This window comes from Falco biarmicus, chromosome W (assembly GCF_023638135.1).
Source record: "Falco biarmicus isolate bFalBia1 chromosome W, bFalBia1.pri, whole genome shotgun sequence".
NCBI lineage: Eukaryota > Metazoa > Chordata > Aves > Falconiformes > Falconidae > Falco > Falco biarmicus.
The window spans coordinates 7,881,597-7,890,632 of record NC_079310.1 but is presented as its reverse complement, the minus strand read 5'-3'; the positions used below and the strand labels follow the sequence as shown (position 1 = coordinate 7,890,632).

Sequence of the window (9,036 nt, the reverse complement as noted above, 5' to 3'; positions counted from 1 at the left end):
TTGCGGGGGGAGGGGTGGGAGTGGTGGTGGGAGGAAAAAAGTGTAGCTCCCTTTTCCGGCTCTATAGGACCTGGATCAAAAGGTTTATCAGTGTCAATGGAATCATTGCCCGAGTTGTTCTGTTCTCGTGCTTGGTCCTGTGCTGTGAGGGTTGCTGCAATCAGTGACAGGAGCTTTGAGGGCAGAAGAAGTGTGGATGGAGTTGCCATCATTGACAGTGTGTTGAGAAGAGTCGCGCTGTCGGTGGAATTTACAGCCTCCCCTGGTGCAGCACTGTTAGTAGAATTAGTCCACACTTGGCAAAGAGTAGTCAAGAATTTGCCACCAAGATGTTAAATGCATTCCCGACACGGAGTTCCCCTCCGCGGCAGCATCATACAATTGGCTGCTGTATGTACACACTTTCATTCTTTCAAAGTCTCTAAAGTTTCTTGGCTGCTCACCTGTCTCGATGCATACAGGCGTTATCCTCGGGGTTTAGGTTGTCCGCCTGGTCCAGACAGCAAGACGATCGTTCAGCCAAGCCGTCTCCTCCGGAACGCAGCCCTCTTCCACGAGCTGTCTTTTCTCCGTCCTTATTCTTCCAAGGCTTCGGAACACCACCATAGGGGTCACCATTTGAGGAGACTGAGGCACGGACTCCCTGATCTGACTAGAAGACCCTTTATGAGTCCATATACGTCTCTTTCTGGGGACGAAGCCTGATTCCCCGTTACGGATTTCCCACAGCTCACCTCTCAACTCCGGAGGGATTTCTGGCCGGCTCCTGCGTCCTTTCAGCAGATCATTCAAAGTTCTGTGGGATTCGCTGCATGTTGCTCAGTTAGGCAATTCGAGAGCCCTTCACGTTAGATCCTTAAACGCATCACGTCGGGGTCACCAATTTGCGGCGAATGAAGAGACGGGACGCAGCTTGATGCAAGCAAATGTCAATTTATTGTACAGAAGCACGAGTTTCTATACACTTTCAGAAGCTGCGCGTTTTAAACTAATTGGTTCTTGAAGCTAAGCATTGCATACTAGGCAATCCCCGATTGGTGGTTAACTACCAGCAATTAACCGCAAGGTGTTACCTTTCCTTGGCGCCATCCGTCTCCCACTCCCCTGTGCTCTGTAAACACGTCTCATCATGTTAATTGTTGTCTAGACAAGCTCGAGCACATTCCCCTCAGCTAACTGATTGCCACGCATGGTCCTAGTTTCCAGCCCGCTCCTGCAATTAGAGACATATATTTTCAACCCACTCCTTTAGAAATAAATGCTCAGAACTGGTAGCACAATAACCAAAATTAGGTTATATATCATATTCCTTTTTGTAAGAGGAAAGGACTATACATGGTAGGGTGATCCTAAATACAAAATTGGTTTCATGAACTTCAGTGTTTGTAAGTTCAGGTCCTATTTGGGAGCATTTAGATGTACCTAAAAATCATTCTTAAAAACAAAACAAAAAAGCCCCCTTCGATTGATGAAAATCAAGCAGATAACTCACTTTTCCTGAATAATCCTGCATCCCCTATAGGCAAAGTAGCTTGACATGAATTTTACAAAGTTTCTTTGGCCATTGAAGAAAGTAGCTAATTAACAAGGGAAGAGACAACTTGAAAAAGGAATGCTTTGTTGAAATGAGCTTTAAAACGAAGGAAAAAAAAAGTTTGATCTTGGTGATTAATGGTAGCTTTTCTTTAATATTTATTTAAAAATTATATCCTTTTCATAGTGGTCTCAGTATGCCACAGTAGCATAAATATTAGTACAAAAGCAGAGCAATTTGGTAAAGAAATGCCTGACAGAAATAATTGTCAATGCTTATACTGATTTTTCTCCTGGCAGTTTCTCAAGAAAACACATTTTTCCAGTAAATCTGAATGTTCTCTGCTTTGTTTTCCTTAAATCTGTGTTTAATCCATCTTCTTGTCACACCTGAATAAGCTACTGATTACATGACAGTTCTCCTATTAAGAGAAAAACGCCTGAGATGGAGGTATTAGCCTAACGCCAGGTCTATGCATGATTTAGCAGTGTGGTTTCCATTGTATCTTGCAGCTCAGGGTGATCTAATGGCTTGCTGCTGCTGAGAATGTCGATCCTTCTTTCTTTCCTTACAGCATCCCCAGCTACGTGCTTCTGCTGCATCTCCGTTGTTGACAGTGGCAGTCACCAATACAGTGCTTGATCCTGAGTCAAGGAAGAAAATTATTTGTCTTACTTTTGAGATTGTTTTGATTATTTTGCTTTACCACTGACATCAGGTAGGAAGTTATGAAAGCAGATCTTTCTGTGTAATGTATCAGCACTTTCTGCCTGTGCCTGTTTGACATACATCCAAAATGTTCAAAACTGCAGGGAAGTTACAACACAGTGAAATCCTGTTAAAGGAGGGGTAAGTAAGTATCTTACTCATGCCTGAAGTATTATGTTGTTGCTGGAAACTGAATAACAATTAACCTAGCCAAAAGTCAGGCCAGACCTTTCTGCCATTGGTGTCAGTTAGAAAAATTCCACTGATTTTTGAGACGGTAAAGCCTAGCACAAAGGTAAGATTAATCCACCCTTTGCATTTAGTGGATAATGAAATGGACTGACTTAAAAAGTGACCACTCTGAAGCCTCAGTTCATAGTGTCTGAAGCTATTTCATACTTCAACATTATCTGCTGATGACGTGCAGGTAAAGATTTTAGTGTGGGATTTTTAACTGGTTGACACAAAATGTTACCGTAATTAGACAACACTCAGTCCAATCCCAACAAAAGGAAGGTTTCCATCTTCTGAGGTGTTTATCTGGGTGTTTTTGCCACGCTGCCACAAACCTTTAAAAAAAGGATATCTTGATATAGGCCAGGGGATTACAGTTTCATCCTCATAACGTAATGAAACCAGAAAAGAACAGAATGGAGAAAATAACTTGGTAATAAAATATTTAAAGCCATTTATGTTCTGTGAGAGTTTGAATCAACTTGGGTTATAGCTTTGATGATTTTTCTATGACATTTTCAATAATACATTACAAAGTACTAACATGTTTTAAAACAGTTAAATCTTTTACGTTCAGAACCAGTTTTCTGTGTTCAGAATTGTGTTCAGCCCCTAGGCATTTTAATAATGCTTTAAGAAAGATATATACTGAAAATATAGGTGCAGTGTTGTCATTCAAGCATAAACCTGATAAAATATTAAAATAAGAAATTTTTCCAGAAAAAGACCCCTGTCACTGTTGAGAACCTTTACAGTGAGAAAAGCCTTTTTTTTTGAGCAAAAGATTGTTCAGTAGCAACATTAAATACTGAACAATGTTGAAGTGTATCTGTAAACAGCCTTCTTTAGGCTCATTGTAATGTAGATTTATTTTCTCCTTTGTGGAAATAATGAAATCCTATTTTAAACTAAGGACTGAAAAACAGTATGATAAAATCTGTAACTTCCCATTATTACTTTCATGATTTGTTAAGCTCAGTGGAACTAGCAATACATTGTGAATAGAACATTTTAAAAAACTCCCTTGAATTCACCAAAGTGCAATTATCGTTTAAAAGATAAAGGAATTACAAAAATCAACATGCAGCTAGTACCCCATCAAATGAAACGTAGTCACATCTGCGAGATTTTTACCTACTGTTGTCATACACAACATCTAAAGACATTAAAGCCACCAGAGAGAGAGTGCAGGATGCCCTGTTTTCATGCCAGACTATTTGTGTTTTGCGTCTAATGAGGCCGGGTAGTTAATCAGTTCCACAGTTGTTGCTCAATACCTCAATCGTAACACTTGTTTAAAAATAGTCTGATTGTGCATGTAATTAATGAGGTGCCTTTCATATTGGTGATAGCACCATCGCCTTGGCACTCTGCACGGGGCTGTTTGGGTGACTGGAGGCAGAGCAGGAGCAGAGCAGAGTGTGCAGTGGGGAGGTGAGCCGGGCAGGGACGCATCCCCTTGGCCCTGAGGGGGAGAGAATGCTTTCCCACTGGCCCTGGGCCTGCAACTGCCTCTGTGGGCCAGTGGCTGGCATGGTGTCATGAAGCCAGGACAGGCAAGGTGTGAAGGCTCCTTCACGGCTGGCAGCTGGCTTTGGCCTCTGCTCTGCTGCCAGACTGCACCCCCATGTTGGGAGAAGCAAAGGCTCAGCCAGGGTGGCCATCCCTGCCTAGCCTCTGCGCTTGTCTCCCATTACCGGGAGCCGTCATCCATCCTGGCTGTGCACTCCCCATGCAAGGCACTGAGAATTGTTGACAAACGGCTGACTGGGGAGAAAAGCTTTGGTGTCCCATGCAGGTTCCTAAGGTCCAAAGTGCCACAACAGCCAGATGAGAAAATAAAGACCTTTGCTGGAGAAAAGCAGTAACAATTTCCTGCAGGAGAAGCAACTGGAGACTCCTGAACCCCAGGGCCTGCGGGCAGTCAGGCAGCTCAGAGCTTTTCAGCCAGGGAAGCCATGGCCAGGGATCTGTGTATGGTTATGCATGGTGACTCTCTTCCTGGGGACTTCTGCGCTATCGCATCTTATTTCACCGCATTTATTTAGAAACTGTTGCTGTGAATTTGCATCGCGCAGTAAATACAGCAGTGTGTCATCTTGGATGGACTCTGGCAGCAGTTTATTATCATAATGCTGTTTGGTAAGCTGACGTGCGGAATTAGACTCTATAACTCGAAAGTTATAAAGTAGGTATGTTTATTGCGCGCAGATGCACGGGGGATCGCTCCTCCACAAGCGTGCATACCCGAAGTGACGAACCATCTCACATTTATACAATGAACAAATGAATATTCAATTAACGCCTATACATATTTGTTACCTAAACCCCGCTTCGTATGTTAATTAGCTTATCAGTCCGTTTCCTGGAATGTGGTGGTCTTGCAGGTTTGTAGGTGATTCATGTTCTTGTGACCATCCGATCTTCTTCAGGTGATTCATGTCCTTGTGACCACCCGATCTTCTTCAGGTGATTGTGACCACATAATCTTTTCCAGCAAGGAGACTTAGCACTCCCTCCCTCTAGATAGCATTTGAATGTCTCTCATCTTTTCTTATTCTCTTTTAAATAGCCCCTTTGTTAGAGGAAGAAGGGCAGGCGTCTCCCCGTCTCCCCTTTGTTAGAGGAAGAGGGGCAGGCGTCTCCTCAAAACTGTGGTTGTCACCGCACCCATGACTAGTCACCATACCCACATTCCTTAAGCAGACACATACAATCACAATCCATGTCCATTATCCCCATTTCACATTATTTCTCCATATCAAAGCCAGTGAAGCATCCATCTGATTTCCTAAAGAGCCTTTTCTGCTTAGGTTGTGGCTCTGTTAATCTGTTCAAGCCAATTCTATAAAACCCAAACCATCTGTATTTGTGAAGATCAAGATTTTTCTTAGATTTTCTTTGTGTTTACTGTCAGTGGATGATTAAAAGTACTAGGGATTTACAGTGTAAAGTCTATATATTGGCATGTTACAGTGACCTAAGTAGCATCTCCCAATATTTGAGTAACAGCTGGCACAGTTAAGTCTGGCAGCAGAACAAATAACAGCTACAAATAATGGAAATAGCTAAGCTTTTGCAGTGCTTCAGCCTATTCACTAGATTTTTGCTTTATCTGTAATTACTGAAGTTTGCTTGTTAAATACACAGCAATGTTTAGTTAATGCTTTTTTATCAAGTATGTATGGTATTTTTAGGAAAATGATGAAGCAGTCACTGAAGATCTTTCCCAACAAGCTTGTTGAGGGTCCCAAAGAGGACTTGTGTAGGATTTATACTAATTTATACTAATATATCAATTTTATACTAATTTATACTAATATATCAAATTAACTTGGCTAATGTTTCTCTTTTTTCCCACCCAATTTTCTCCTGCCTCTCTTCTAAAAGTAACACTAACTTAGATTCTGTTGCATGACAGAGGCAACAGAAGAAGCATTACTTAATGTTTTTTATTTTACTGCACACACAGGTACCATACAACACCAGGAAGCTCCTCTGTGACAGAGTGTCGTGGTTAAATCTCAGCTGGCAACTGAGTACCAGGCAGCCGCTTGCTCACTCACTCTGCCCCCAAAGGGATGTGGAGGAGAATCGGGAAAAAGGTAAAGCTTGTGGGCTGAGACTAGAACAATTTAATAATTGATATAATAATAACAACAACTATTATAATGAAAAGCAGAGAGAAAGAGAGAGGAATAAAACCCAAGGGAAAAAACCCTGAGGGATGCCCAATGCAGTTGCTCATTGCTGGCCAGTCTCCCAGCAGCAATCAGCCCCTCCTGGCCAACTCTCTCCAGGTTGTATACTCGGCATGATGCTTTATGCGATGGAATATCCCTTTGGCTCGTTGGGGTCAGCTGTCCTGGCTCTGTTCCCTCCCAGCTTCTTGTGCACCTTCTCACTGACAGAGCATGGGAAACTGAAAAGTCCTTGATTTAGAGTAAGCACTACTTAGCAACAACTAAAACATCAGTGTGTTATCAGCATTATTTTCATACTAAATCCAAAACACAGCACTGTGCCAGCTACTAAGAAGAAAATTAACTCTATCCCAGCTGAAGCCAGGACACAGGCTCAGAATCGTGCAGGTGGGACAGGAGACTGCAGACTGCTAGTGCAGCACTTGTGTCAGGCTTGATCAGTCAAATTTGGAGTATCTCTAAGGGTGGACCCCAGCTTGTCTGGGCAACCTCTTCCAGGTTACCCACCTGCATGCTAAAAACTTTTTTACATGTGTTATCAGAATTTCCCGTGTTCCAACTGGCCAGCGTCACCTCTTGTCCTGTCCCTGTGGACCTCTGGGAAGAGTCTGCTGCATCTTCTCTGTGCCCATTTCCTAGGTAGTTGCTCCAGCGGTAAGATGCCCCCTGAGTCCTGCTCTCTCCAGGCTGAGCACATGCGGCTGTCAGCCCCTCCATACTGTCTCAGCAGCCTTGGCTAGACTTGCTTCAGTACATCAGCTGGAGAGCCCAGTGTGGGCTGTACACGTACACAAACACACGTTGCCTGCGAATCCAAGCCACAATGCTTGGGTTTCCTTCCACATGTTCTTATGAAAGTGTGAAAAAGTGAAGGGTGGGCTGGGGCAGGGGAAAATGGTATCTCACATGGGTGAGGTCATGGCTGGGTTGAACGTCCTGGCTCCATCCAGAGGGGAGCTGCTGTGTGACATCCAACACGAGGAGCAGGGCAGGCAAGAAATGCACAAACTTTCTGTTGTTACTGTTATTTCCCTACTCTGTTTTAAGTAGCATGCTGCAGTGTTTGTAACTTGCCAACACAGTGTCACGCAGACTCTGGAAGTGCAAGCCAGAGGAAGTGAGCTCTGCATTTGCACTTGGGTTACTGCTGCTGAGAATGGTTTCAGGACAAGCTCCTACAGCAAAGTATCCTCCTGAAATATGGAAATTTAAGGCATTATTTTCCATATGACACTGATGTTGACATTAAGGATTTGCTCAGGTGCTAACACACATTTTCCAGGTATACTGGCAGCACGAGACAACAGGCAGAGCTTAGAACATTTTTTTAGTTCATTTTATGTTGTTCATTGTAGTGAACTTGATTGGATTACTAATAGGAGATGGGTTGTTTTAACTTCTTTTAATATGCAATTGACACAGAATAGTTTGTGAAATATTTCCACATTAATGTAAAAAAATGTAGGAGATAATCTTAGGGGCCATGACATAGCAAAGAAATACAGCAAGTGCTTCATCTTAAGCACATGCTTAAATCCATTTCAGTGTAGCAAAGCACTTAAGTGTTTGGCTGAACTGGGGCCAAGCAGTTTTGGCAACCACTTAGTTCTGAGGGAAAGGTTTTCTGTCAAGTGCATTTCCTTGGTGCCTGCTAATGTGCCACAATCTAAAGGACAGGACACGAATGCTGTTTGGCAGGCACTGATGATAGTGAAGGGCTTCATGCGCTGCCTGGTTTTCCCTGCATGACCGTCGTTCAGGTACTAGATGGGTTGCTGGTTTACTTGTTACGAAATTGAGTTAAAGTACACCATACCCCATACTCAAATTTCAACACACTGAAGGGAAACACATTCTTAAACTATCTTTAAAAAGCATCTAGCTTTTTTGAAATGACAAAAAGTAGGTCAGGTGAATCTAGGCTGCCCATGAATGACAGCGCCATTCCCACCTGCAGCTGGATGCCTGTGACATGGACAGATGCCTTTATTGGAGCTCATTGCCTTGGGCTTCCTTACAGTCAATAGAAAGAAAGAGGCACTTTCATGGCAACATTCATTTGACTTTTTCAGATGTCTGCTTCAGGATGATGAGATGAATTGCATTTCAAAAGCTCCTGATTCTCTCTGTTGGGGATAAAAGCATCCCAGAATGAGTAGGTCAGATGAATTTGGTCCTTGTGTCTATAGAAATGGAATTTCAGAAACAAGCAGCAGTAAAACGCAGAACTGAAGTGATTGAAAAGTAAAATCCACTTACTTCATTAAATCCAATACAACCATCTGAAAATATCAGAATATGTCATGAGCCTCCCATAAAGTTTTTCTCATTAACAAAAAACCTAAAAGCTAGACAAACAACAAAAAAGTTTATTTTAATTGTTATTACTGTAATAATTGTAATTGGAAGTAATTTACTTCAAGCACAATGGGGGCTATAAGCTTTCTCACACTGGAGGAGTTCATAGCTCATAGACCGTGATACCAAGTATCATTGATTCATTGTGGGAAAAATAAAAACGTTACTTAGGAAGGGTAAGAGCAGTATTAGTACAAAAGTTAGAATACAGTATTATATTTCAATCTGAGCTAAAAAATGAAATAAAAATATATATCTGATATAAACAAATGTTGATGGTGCAATGCAGAAAAAAAGAAAAGTATATTACAAAACTTATGTTCAGAGTATACAGAAAAATGGAACTGAAAGAGACAGCACTTAATTTCTGATCTCATTCCTCTTAATCTCTCGCACACATTCTGAGCAGGAGATTTAAAATATCTGCTTGAGATTTGGAAGAGGTCTGGTACATTGTGATAGAGTGAGCTCCCTGAGTAGGGTTTCAAGAAAACATTG

The 9,036-nt window shown here is 42.1% G+C and overlaps 1 long non-coding RNA gene across 1 annotated transcript; it reads left to right on the top strand.

The window, feature by feature from the left end:
* Positions 1-324: 324 nt before the first annotated feature.
* Positions 325-8,292, top strand: LOC130141864 (uncharacterized). Its single transcript, XR_008819214.1, has 3 exons — positions 325-2,252; positions 5,949-6,081; positions 8,253-8,292. It is a non-coding gene; the product is annotated as an uncharacterized LOC130141864 (long non-coding RNA).
* Positions 8,293-9,036: the final 744 nt, after the last annotated feature.